The following is a 12,149-nucleotide window of genomic DNA, read 5'->3' on the forward strand; positions in this document are numbered from 1 at the left end:
ATAGTAACTAGGCTGCGGCGGATTTAAGTCTTTCTCTTTAATTTTGGTGTGCTTCCTATGAAAGCTCTGCGGAACCGACCCAATGACAATCTCATTAACGGAGGGGTCAGCTCACACACTCACAGTCGTATAACAGCAATTATTCACTTCAGGACTCTTTTAAAAACATGTCCTAAATAGAGGAACCAAAATAGATCCACCCACACTCGTCACGTTTCCAGGAAACATTTTGATATGATTGCTCCATCCTTTCATATTTATGGTGTTTGCTATAAGGCAAGAATCGCTATTATTATTATTTGTATTATTCAAACCAAAGTTTGGAATTTGAACAGTATTAAACTGTGAAATGTAACTCACTCTGAGCAGCTGGTGCTATGTACATGAAGGATACATCAAATTATGACAGACATACGCTTCTCACCTGATGGATGGTAAGACGTCAAATAAATTATATCAGCAAAACCTTATTTTGAATACGAAAGCCATTACTAGCGAACACCTAGCAAATTAACTCTTAAAACTACCCACATATGTAAAATGCTTTTCTTTTCGAAGTAATTAAATATAGAATTTTCATTAGGCCTACCACATACTTACCAACTAACCTGGTATAAACTAATTAACTGAAAGAAAACTGAACCAGAAAATCATGTCACACAAAAAACCTGTTGTTTGGCATCAGCCTAAAGGTCCTTGCACACCATAATTTTTGTATATATTTTTCCATATCTGTCAAAATCCGTCATGCACAGAAAATCACGTTGGCTCTGAATTGTCCAAACACCTCTCAAAATGCTTGCTATGGATGCGAAAAAACACCGAAAATTAAACATGGTTTGATTTTTTAAATGATGAGCAAAGGTTTCAGAGGCAGTGTGTAAATGTGATATTTTTTAACGTGCAAAAATTTTGGACAACAATTTCAGACTCACTGTTTGAAGTTTTACATTTTGTATTGTTTTGTGATTTTTTTCGCAACAGATTAATTAATATGCATCAGACTCAATGTGCCAGGTTTCTGTGCAGGACGAATTTTTAGGATGACGAATACGAAAAAAACCCCGCAATTTTGGACTAAGTGTGCAAGGACCTTAACAGCCCTAATATAATCATGTGATTTCAACTTGTAAAATGCGTTCACATCCTTGTAGAACCCGCAATTACAACTTGTAAATCAGGGTTGCCAGGTTTTCACAACAAAACCGCCCAACAGCTACTCAAAATCAGCCCAATATTCGCATTTCGGGGGGTAAAATACACATTTTGTGATGGGGTTTCTCTGGTAAAATGCACATGATTGGGGCACTTCAGCCTGCAGCAACCCGCAGCAACAAAAAATGCCCTTCTTATTTGTTAAAGTAGCCCAATTCCACTGGAAACCCACGGACTTGGCAACAAAAATTTTTTAATTTTCTGAGAGCTCCTACTTGTACCATGTGACCACTGCAGATTCATTTAGGCATTGATAATGATGCCATAAAAACACATAATTCTGAGGATATGAATGGCTCCAAGTAGAATGTCACGTGTTATCATAGAAATTATGGTAATTACGAAATGGCCTGAACGAAGCATTATTCCTACCTTCCTGGAAATGTTGATGAATCTGATTTATTTCAAATGATGAGGCACATGTCCACAGCTACATATTCATTTCTATGAAATGTGCCAAATCATGTCCATATAAGGCCTTCCTGTACCGCTTCATGTCCGGTGTTGCCAAGTATGTGGTTTTCCCTCGAAATGCTATTGGGCTACTTTTGGGCTAGTTATGAGTAGTAAATGGGCGTCCCACTCAGTCTGGCTCAGCAGCTTGCCTTATGTGCAAATAAAACCTATTCTTCGGTAAAAAGCTTCAAAGCTTCGAAGCACCATATGACTCCTGTAAACACATTTCTTATAATAATGAATCTTAATGAGATGGGTCAAGTCTAGTATTCTTCATGTGGTAAGTTTATTCATGTAAACAGATTAAAACGTGGGCCTAGTTTAACACTAGCATCTGATATCCCCACAAATCTCCCTGATTGTACAGCTATGCGAGCAAGATAGATGTGTGTATTGTGTTTGGTTGCAGATAGACTGACTCGCCCCTGGCCTACAGTCGCCTGGTGGTACCTTTCAGGTCTGTGCGCATGAATAATGAAGGACAAGAGAGTAATAAGACCCCTGAGGTAGCCAGGAGGAACCACTCTCTAGACCAGACCACACACAATAAGCCTGTCTACAACTAATGCAATGTGAACATCGAATCAAATGCAAAATCTCTGGTAAAATCCTTCTCATGCAGTTTATCATATTGGAGAGGTACCATAAAACTCTTTTTGCAATACCCTCTCTGAAAAAAGGTACAAAAAGCTGCCACTGGCACGAAACCCTTTCAAAACGTACACCTTATTTACATACAATGTCCCGGATTACAGATAATGTACTCACCCCATTGTCATCCAAGATGTTTGTGTCTATCTTTCTTCACTTGTTATTTGAGAAAAACATTTCAGGAATTATCTCTATATAGTGGACTTCTATGGTGGCCGTGAGTTTGAACTTCCAAAATGCAGTTTCAATGCAGCTTCAAAGAGTTCTAAATGAACCCATCTGAGGACTAAGGGCCATATCTAGAGTAACGTATATATTTATAGTATATACTTTCAAAACTCAAATGCTTGTCTTGTCTAGCTCTGCGTGAACACTTTGCATTCCGGTTCAATACAGTTAGTATATGTCGAAAAACTCCCATCTCAGTTTCTTCTCTAACGTCCAACACTGAAGTCACATGGACTGTTTTACCAATGTCCTTACTACGGTTCTCAGCCGGTGAACATCAGAAAGGGTCAGAAAGCTCTCAGACTTCATCAAAAATATCTTAATTTGTGTTCCTAAGATGAACAAAGGTTTTACGGGTTTGGAGTAACATGAGGGTGAATAATTAATGACAGAATTTTAATTTTTGGGTGAACTATCCCTTTAAAGCATCGGTGCCCAGCCCTGTTCCTGGAGATCTACCTTCCTTCAGAGTTTAGCTCCAACCCTGATCAAACACACCTGCACTGTAAAAAACAATTTGTTGAATCAACTGAAAATAACTGCCTTAAAATTTTAAGTTCAGTCAACTCAAAAAAAGTTTATTCAACTTAAAATGTTAAATTATACTAAGTGACAACTTAGATATTTGAGTTGAATCAACTTAAAATTAAGGCAGCTGGGTTACTTAGCCATCTGTTAAGTTTAGCAAACACAAATATCTAAGTTGTTACTTAGTACAACTTAACATTTCAAGTCGAATAAACTTATTTTAGTTGACTGGACTTAAAATTTTAAGGCAGCAGGGTAACAAATTATTTTAAGCTGACTCGACAAATTGTGTTTTTTATTTTTTACAGTGTGTCTGTAATTATCAAATGCTCCTTCAGATCCTCATTAGTTGGTTCAGGGTTGGAGCTGAACTCTGCAGGAAGGTCGATCTCCAGGAACAGGGTTGAGCACCCCTGCTTTAAAGCATATCTAAGCTACTGAACATAAAACGAAAAGTACTAAATCCACTTGCCTTGTATTTATTTTCCTTGTTTGTGATATAAAAATGAAATCTTTTATGGTAATACAGCCTCATCAACAGTCTGTCCTGCTGTAATTATGTTAGCTGTTAGTCATACCGCTGAGAATGAGCAGCTATCATACCGACACACACATACACACACACACCTGCTGTTATCAGCACATCCCACGCACCACAGACTGCCCTAGGTAAAAACAAGAAACACACTCTATGAAAAATACCAAACAAAAGCCTTTGGGAAGAACAGTAGTAATCTGCACACAATCTCCGCAAATATTAATAGTTTCTTAAACAGTTTAACAGAGGATCTGAAATCAATTTCTTCTGCTGCATTTATTTTATAAGAACATTAGAGTGCCAATAAATTCACATTACTTTATCTTAAAGTACTCACACCACCTTTAACTTTCCTAATGTGTTTCCAGAGTTCATCTATATGTCATTTTTAAATCAGTCAGATAAAAGGATTCTGGCTCTTATTCTTGATTTGGTGAACAGTTTCTTGAACAGTGCCAAGAACTGCATGAGGGCTGATATGAATAATCTTAATTCACGTCAATTATAACAACAATGTGCTTTACTTATGCAAGAATGTGTAACCTCTTTTAGTTGGCACAGGCTGTACTAAGACTCAAAGAGATGATAAAACAAGGAAGGATGTTTAAGTAAGCAGAGGAAATTCTCTTATTTGTGCCACTTTGTTCATTTCTTCTCAATGTTAACATCTACTAAGAATTGCTGCTTTGTTAGAGAGACATTAAGAAACATACTGCAATAAAAGGCGATTAATGATGCTGTTCTTACAGTGACAAGTCGAGGTCTTACTAATGCTGATTCAATGCACATAAAAGTGGTTTAAGAATATGGCTAGTCTGCTTTTAATGCTTGCTGAGTCTGTTTATTTGAGGAGATGTTGGAAGTATGTCAGGGAACGTAAATTAAATAAGCCACCCTCGTGATCAAGAACAGCTTACAGTTGTTTGTTCAAAATAACAGTATAGTTTGCCTTCCCAGAAGCTCTTCAAGACAGTTTCAGGTCAGGGTCACCAGTGCAACCATAAGGGAAGGAGTGTTGTTTTATTTCTGAGTTTAACCTCTCAGCGACCCAAAGCCACTTTGCAAAGCCCCACTGCTTACTCAGAAGGCATGAGAAAGAGGGCACGAGCAATGTGACAAACAGTTTTACTGAACCACGCCCTGTGCCAGTTTCAATATAACTTCTGTTTTTTACCGCTAAACTATTTTTCATATCCCCAGGGGCTTTTAAAGGACAAATGCAAAAAGAGTCAAAAACTCAGTTCATTTTATGAAACTGAATGCATAATTAAAAAAAATCCTGTTATGTTTTCTTTGAAGTGGTTGATAACACATTATTGGTGTCTAATGTTTATTTCACGTTGCTATAGGGTATGGTACTAAATTATTACCATAGTTAAAACGTAAAAAAAATGGTAATACTAACAAGTAACTAGCAAAAAGTGAACTCCTATTTAGTTTGATGTTGTTTAGAGATAATCGTGTGTGTTAAGCCGTCAACGCCCTGCCATCACTATTCAGTACTGACGATGCAATTTATACAATCTTCTTATTTAAAGTACTCTCATGAAATCAGCAATTTGTTGCACTTAAATTCATTACTTCTAAACGTTATGGGAGGTGGATAATTAAAGGGACATTTATGCAACAATATAACATAATCTTTGTGAGCAGGACAGGCTATGGGTGGGGAAGCTTCTGTGGTTTGCATCACATCCGTTCCCACACAAACAGGTGACCAGAGAGAAGGGATGTGTTTGCAACAGGGGGTGGAAGGAGAGAGAAATAAAGAGGGAAGGAAAAGAGCCACACCTTCCAGATAACTCTAGCATGTGGATGCGGCTTAAGAGCAATGTTGGTCATGCCTTAGTTGTGCCAAAAGTTCATACATTTACCACTTCCTGAAACCCAAGCAATACAGGGATAGATTTAAAAAAAAAGGTGAAATGGTGCACATGGGGTAAAATTACAGCAAAAGTGAAGTAATGTCAGTCAAACCAATAAGATCTCCATTAGACTTATTAGTAATATGATCTGGTAATGCCGGACCATATGCCATGACAAATGGGAACAGTGTTAGTGGTATTGTATGGCTGATAATATGGTTAGTATAGTATTTTGTGTATGTAAGAGAGAGAGAAAGAAAGGGTGGTAAAAAAAATTGTGAATGGGCCTTTTCTGTTGAGCAAACTAAGTACAACAGCTGAACAAAAACTATAGCAAACTATGTATCTAAAATAACTATTCTTCATATTAAATTACACATTTTATTTATTTATTTATTTGTTTGTTTATTTAAATATTTGTAATAATTATTAATTATTTAATATAATTTAAATGCTAGTTGGTAACAATACTGTTACTTTCAACTAACAAAATAAATAAAAATCATATTTAATAAAAAAAACATTAATATTTAAATGGAAATTAGTGATTGCTTTGCTATTTGGTGAAATGACCAAAACAACAAACAACAAACTAATTAATAATTTAATATTTAAATATAAATATTGGTGTTTGCTATTGGTAAGATTACCAAAATAAATAGTTTTTTTTTTTTTTTTTAAGTAAATAAAGTAATAATAATAAAGTAAATAAATAAAAGTAATTTAACATTTAAAATATGAGTATTAGTGATTGGTAATCGTTTGCTATTGGTGAGATTACAAAAGCAAATAATGTAATTACAATTAATATTAATATTTGTATATAAATATTACTGTTTGGTTTCTTACTGAATGAATGAATGAATGAATGAATGAATTAATATTTAAAGTGTGTTTGTATATAAATATTAGTGTCTGGTTTGCTATTGAAAAAATAAATACATTAATTAATTAATATATGAATAAATAAATAACAAATTACATTTAATTTAATTTAATTTAATTAAAAAGAAGTAAATAAATAAAAGTGATTTAATATTTAAAATATAAACATTAGTGATTGGCGATTGGTTTACTATTTGTGAGTTTACAAAAGTAAACTGTTTAATTTAAATTAATATTTGAATATTAATATTTGTATATAATATTAGTGTTGGTTTCCAAATGAATAAATGAATGAATAAATAAATAAATGAATAAATAATCACTCACTCACTCACTCACTCACTCACTCAATTAATCAATATTTAATGAAAGACATGAATTTTTAAATATAAATTAGTGATTGTTTTGCTATTGGGAGAATACCAAAACAAACAAACAAACAAACAAATGTAATTTAATATTTAAATATAAATATTGGTGATTTGTTTGCCATTGATAAGATTACCGAAATAAATAAATAAAATTTAATTTAATTTAATTCAATTTAAGTAAGTAAATAAAAGTATAATTCATTATACTAATTTCATATTTAATTAGTTTCATATTTAAATGTTTTAAATATAAATATAAGTGATTGGTTTGCTGTTGGTCAGATTACAAAAATAGAGAAAAATCAATCAATCAATCACATCAAAACCCCACTAACGTGATTTCAGTATTTATGTATTCATTATTTATTTATTCATTATATTTCAGTGAAATCATCCTTATTCTTGAACATGCTGAGAACTGCTTGGTCCTGGGCTCTTAGTTTTCCATCCTAGCACTGAGTGTGAGATTCCCATATGGAGTTCCAGAACTCCAGACAAGGAGCTCTTTTCCAGTTTATCTACATGAGAATGTTCTTTCCCAGCATGCCTGGCGAGGCTGTCACCCTCTGCTCATTCAGCCTAGCCAACCCAGGGATCTTGGCATTCCTCAGCGGGCCCACATCCTGCTTTTAAAAAAGCGATGAGCCATGGTAACATCCCAGAATCCATCAACACGAACCCCAAACCCCCAGGCCTCACAAACTAGAGAGCTCTTGAGAACCCCGGGACCTCTCATTTAAGATTGCACAATGTTGTTGTCCCGTCTGTTCCAGTAATGTGTACCTGTTGGGAAGCTACTTTTGTAATACAACATAATGTTAAATGAGGCATCATCACCCTATTGGTGCATGATGTATGGGCTTCACATGTGTCAGAGTTGTTTTGTAATCATTCCTGCGGGCTGCTGCTGGTTTCTTTAGGACTGAATGACTCATTTGTGATCGTCAGCTTTTTGGAGACAAAACGAAACTGGTAAAGACACAGCATTCTGCTATCTGTTGTCTGGCTAATAAGGTTAACACTGATAAATATTCATCAGACGTGTTTTCAAAAACGGCGTAAATCAAAATTTTACATTTACGGGATTTGAAAGCTTTTTGAATTTAAAGATCAGGGTAAATTTAACTTATGTCTTCTTGCAAACATGTAAATATCTTCTATAGCTTCTGAAGGGCAGTACTTGAAAAAAAAAAAATATTTAGGCAATATAAGAAAAATGTACACATCTTCATTCTGTTCAAAAGTTTTCACCCCTCAGCACTTAATGCATTGTTTTTTCCTTCTGAAGCATCAGTGAACATTTGAGTCTTCTGTTATAGTTGCATATGAGCCCCTCAGTTGTCCTCAGTGTAAAAAGATGGATCTCAAAATCATACAGTCATTGTTGGAAATGGTTCAAATACACAAACATGCTGAGAAACCACAGAATTTACAACACAGTATTAAGAATCAAACTTTTGAACGGGGTCATTTTTATGAGTTCAGCTATTATTTTTTTCTTGTGGACTATATGTAAACATCTTTTATGTGAAATATCTTATTCAAGTCTGTACTAGATAAAAAATAACATGCATTTTGTATGATCCCTCCTATTTTGGTACAATAATTAACATTTTGCAGATTCTGCAAGGTGTAGGCCTATGTAAAGTTTTGACTTCAACTGTATTAAAGCGTCTTTGGTGTTTCCATGTTTTTTACAAAATAAAACTGGAAATTGAGGGCGTCAACAAAATATATAACACTGTTCTAGTGAAAAAAATTGTACATATTGTACCTTAAATTAAATTATAGTGTTCATGAAAACAACTAGAATATGTCATTACACACAAAGGTCAGTCTAGCATAAGAAAAATTGAACAAGGAAGCAATAAACAAGGTAAAGGACCGTTTTTTTGCCCTGCTGTGTTTCTTAAATGTTGTTGAACCTGGTGCACTCATGCTGCACGTAGGCACATAAATTCCTTTCCAGCAGGGGCCATTCAGGATTACTGACATTGTGATCAAAGACTGTGAGTTTGTTCAATCCTGAGAGGACCGCTGTGGTTGATGGAGCTGTGACCCTGTTTGATGGCCCTTACCTGCATCAGCATGCTTGAATGGCCCCTATTGTTTCATAACATCAGGGCCATGTGGTCATTACGGTCTTGGGTAACTATCAGTAACATCACTGGATGTCTAAAGGCCTCATGTAATAACTTTCCTTTGAGAACAACCCAATTAGAGCCACACAGCAAGAGGGTGGAAGATGGTGCAAATAAAAAAGGAAACTAAACTGCAAAAGGAGTGTGAATGAATCACATCTCTGTAACCTAAATCTCTCTGAGGTGCTTAACCTCCATATTAAGGATCCTGTATTAGATCCAGAGAGGCGTGTTGCCATGAAGTGGGAAGATGCTGCTCTGCCTCCAAAGCTCATAGTAAAACAATAAATGTAGAAAAGAAAGGGAGCCAAAAGCAGAAAATAAAACAAAACAATAGGTTTTCAAAACAATATGAGATTTCAGTTTAATGATGCTGCCCTCAGAAATGAGTCCTCAAGATTAAGCAAAAATGTCAACTTAAAGAAGTCCACTTCCAAAACAAAGATTCACATATAATTTACTCACCCCTTGTCATCCAAGATGTTCATGTCTTTCTTTCTTCAGTCGTAAAGAAATTATATTTTTTGAGGAAAATATTTCAGCATTTTTCTACATATAATGGACTGATATGGTGCTCCGATTTTGAATTTCCAAAAATGCAGTTTAAATGCGGCTTCAAACGATCCCAAATGTGGTTGTAGACAATCCCAGCCGAGGAAGAAGAGTCTTATCTAGTGAAACGATCGGTTATTTTCATTAAAAAAAACCCCAGAATTTTAATCTCAAACGCTCGTCTTGCCTTTCTCTCCATGAACTCCGTGTATTCTGGCTCAAGACAGTTAGGGTATGTCGAAAAACTCCAAATTTTCTCCCTCAATTTCAAAAATCATTTCAAAATCATTCTACATCACTGCAGAAGTACCGACCCAGTCTTTGCAAAGTGAACAAGCAAAGATGATCAAACACCTCTAACAAAAAAAATGCTGAAATGTTTTCCTCAAAAAACATAATTTCTTTACGACTGAAGAAGTGGGTGAGTAAATTATTTGTAAATTGTTTCTATGACTTGCCAAAAGGTCGAGACAATGATTTTTTTTTTCGTCAGAAGAGAGAAAGATGTCAAATATTGGGTCACTGTCTCAGCCATTGTATTAGAAACACTTAAAACTACAGCGTAGTTTTCTGACGTGCAAGTCCAAAAGGATAACATTATACATGTAAATGAATGATTATAAAAATTAAACTATAAAACACTTCACTGTTTTACCTTTTTTTGTAAAGGGCGTTTGATCATCTTTGTGTGTTCACTTTGTAAACACTGGGACGGAGTCTGTATTTCTCCAGCAATTTAGGGCGATTTTGAAGTTGGAGGAGAAAATGAGATGGGAGTTTTTTCGACATACCCTAACTGTCATAAACAGGAATATACACAGTTCATGCAGAACTAGACCAAGACAAGCATTTGCAGTTAAAAAGTATATAAATTGTCTTTTTTTTTAACCAATCGTTTCGATAGATAAGACCCTTCTTCCTTGGCTGGGATCAGTTAGAGCCCTTTTGAAGTTGCATTTAAACTACATTTTGGATGTTCAAACTCAGGGGCACCATACATATCCATTATATGGAGTGAAATCCTGAAACATTTTCCTCAAAAAACATAATTTCTTTACAAGCGAAGAAAGAAAGGCATTAACATCTTGGATGACAAGGGTCACCCCCTTCACAGTACATTATCTGTGAATTTTTGTTCTGCAAGTGAACTTCTCCTTTAATAATTGTGAAGACATCTTCACAGTCTATGAAAAGGGTTCATACACAAAATGAAACAGTGACACAAACAGTGAAACGTGGAACATTGCTCAGCCAATCAAATTCGAGAAATGTAACGAACTGTTATATAATACTATGTAGTGCTTCCTTTTACATTGCAAAACTACCAAAAATAGGCCTACGTTACAGTACACAGAAACAGGAAGGTTTCTTCATTTCCTCATGAAGACTAAAATGTTTGTGGCCAAGTGCAATCTTGACGTTGCAAAATGTTGTTTCCTCTGCAAGTGACAGGCTTTAGAGAATCACCCTCCTAAGTGCAATCTAACCTTACTGTGTGGTGACTGAAATATTCAAACCTGACACCTTGAATATTATGACAACAATGACACTTAGCAACACCACAGACTCCATTGCGGCATGTTTAATGTTCAGTCGTCTTCTCTCTAGGGGGGTTCTTGTGCCTCATTGTCAGGCCTCTCAAATGGCAATATTAAGTAACAGTCATTGTTGGCGAGCTGGTGTTAAACTGTCGGCTGCCATGTGGCAGTACGCTAGGCTGCTTGAATGGACCTTCCTGAAATAGGTGTGCATGTAGTTAAAGGATTAGTGCACTTCCAGAATAAAATTTTTTTTTTACAATTTTTGCAGTTTGGACGGTTTGAAGGTCTAAACTGCAGTTTTAATGCTGCTTCAAAGGGCTTTACATGATCTCAGCCGAAGGAAAAGTGTCATATCTAGAGAAACGATTGCCCATTTTTTGAATTTTTTTTTTTAAACCACAAATTCTCTTTTTGCACAGGCTCTGTGATGTGCATCTGCAACATCATGCATTATGTAATCTAGGGTTACCACCTGTCCCGCTTTGCGTTGTACCGCACAGCATTTTCACCCCTTGTCCCGCACATTGCATATTGAGAAAATGTCCCGCATTTTCATCAGTCTGTTGGTTTTAAATGATCGTATAAAGAAAACGTCCATGTGTTCTTTTGCCTTTTAAAGAAAGCTCATCAAGTGATCTAGAGCCACTGACGGAAATGGTCGAGCGCACACGGAAAAACACAATGCTCTCCATTCATTTTAACCAAAAAAAAAAAAAAAATTCAATGCAGCCTTCAGGCGACTTTCTTCTTATTTTAATAGTTCCTTTGAGGTGGTTTTATGGCGTTAATTTAATGATAAATGTCTAGAGCACATTATTGTAATGCGGGGGCGCATCAAAATGCGCAAGCACAAATCTCTTCTCTCGCATGTGGATTCTCTTCACTCTAAAGAAAGAAAGACATGAACATCTTGTATGACATCAGGGGTGAGTAAATTATCAGGAATTGGTTGTGTGACACTTTTGAAATATCATCCGACACTATAAATCTCCCACCTAGTCAGAAACAGATAACCAAACCCTAATCGTACAAAGCATTAACAAAACATAAAACGTAATTCTTGTCCAGCAGCTAAGGATTAACTACAGGATAAGCTATTGAAACATTGTCCATGCAACCAAGAGCTCCAGTGGGTGGACACACTGCAGTCTCTGGAGTGTTTCTGTGGGTGGAAATGC

The 12,149-nt window shown here is 35.6% G+C and overlaps 1 protein-coding gene across 1 annotated transcript in view; it reads right to left on the reverse strand.

Annotated features, from left to right (window-relative positions):
* The window catches only part of ripor2 (RHO family interacting cell polarization regulator 2), an 85,614-nt gene that overhangs the window by 66,213 nt on the left and 7,252 nt on the right, over positions 1-12,149 (reverse strand). The window lies entirely within an intron of this gene.

The sequence above is a fragment of the Labeo rohita genome, chromosome 19, assembly GCF_022985175.1.
Source record: "Labeo rohita strain BAU-BD-2019 chromosome 19, IGBB_LRoh.1.0, whole genome shotgun sequence".
NCBI classification, from domain to species: Eukaryota; Metazoa; Chordata; class Actinopteri; order Cypriniformes; family Cyprinidae; genus Labeo; species Labeo rohita.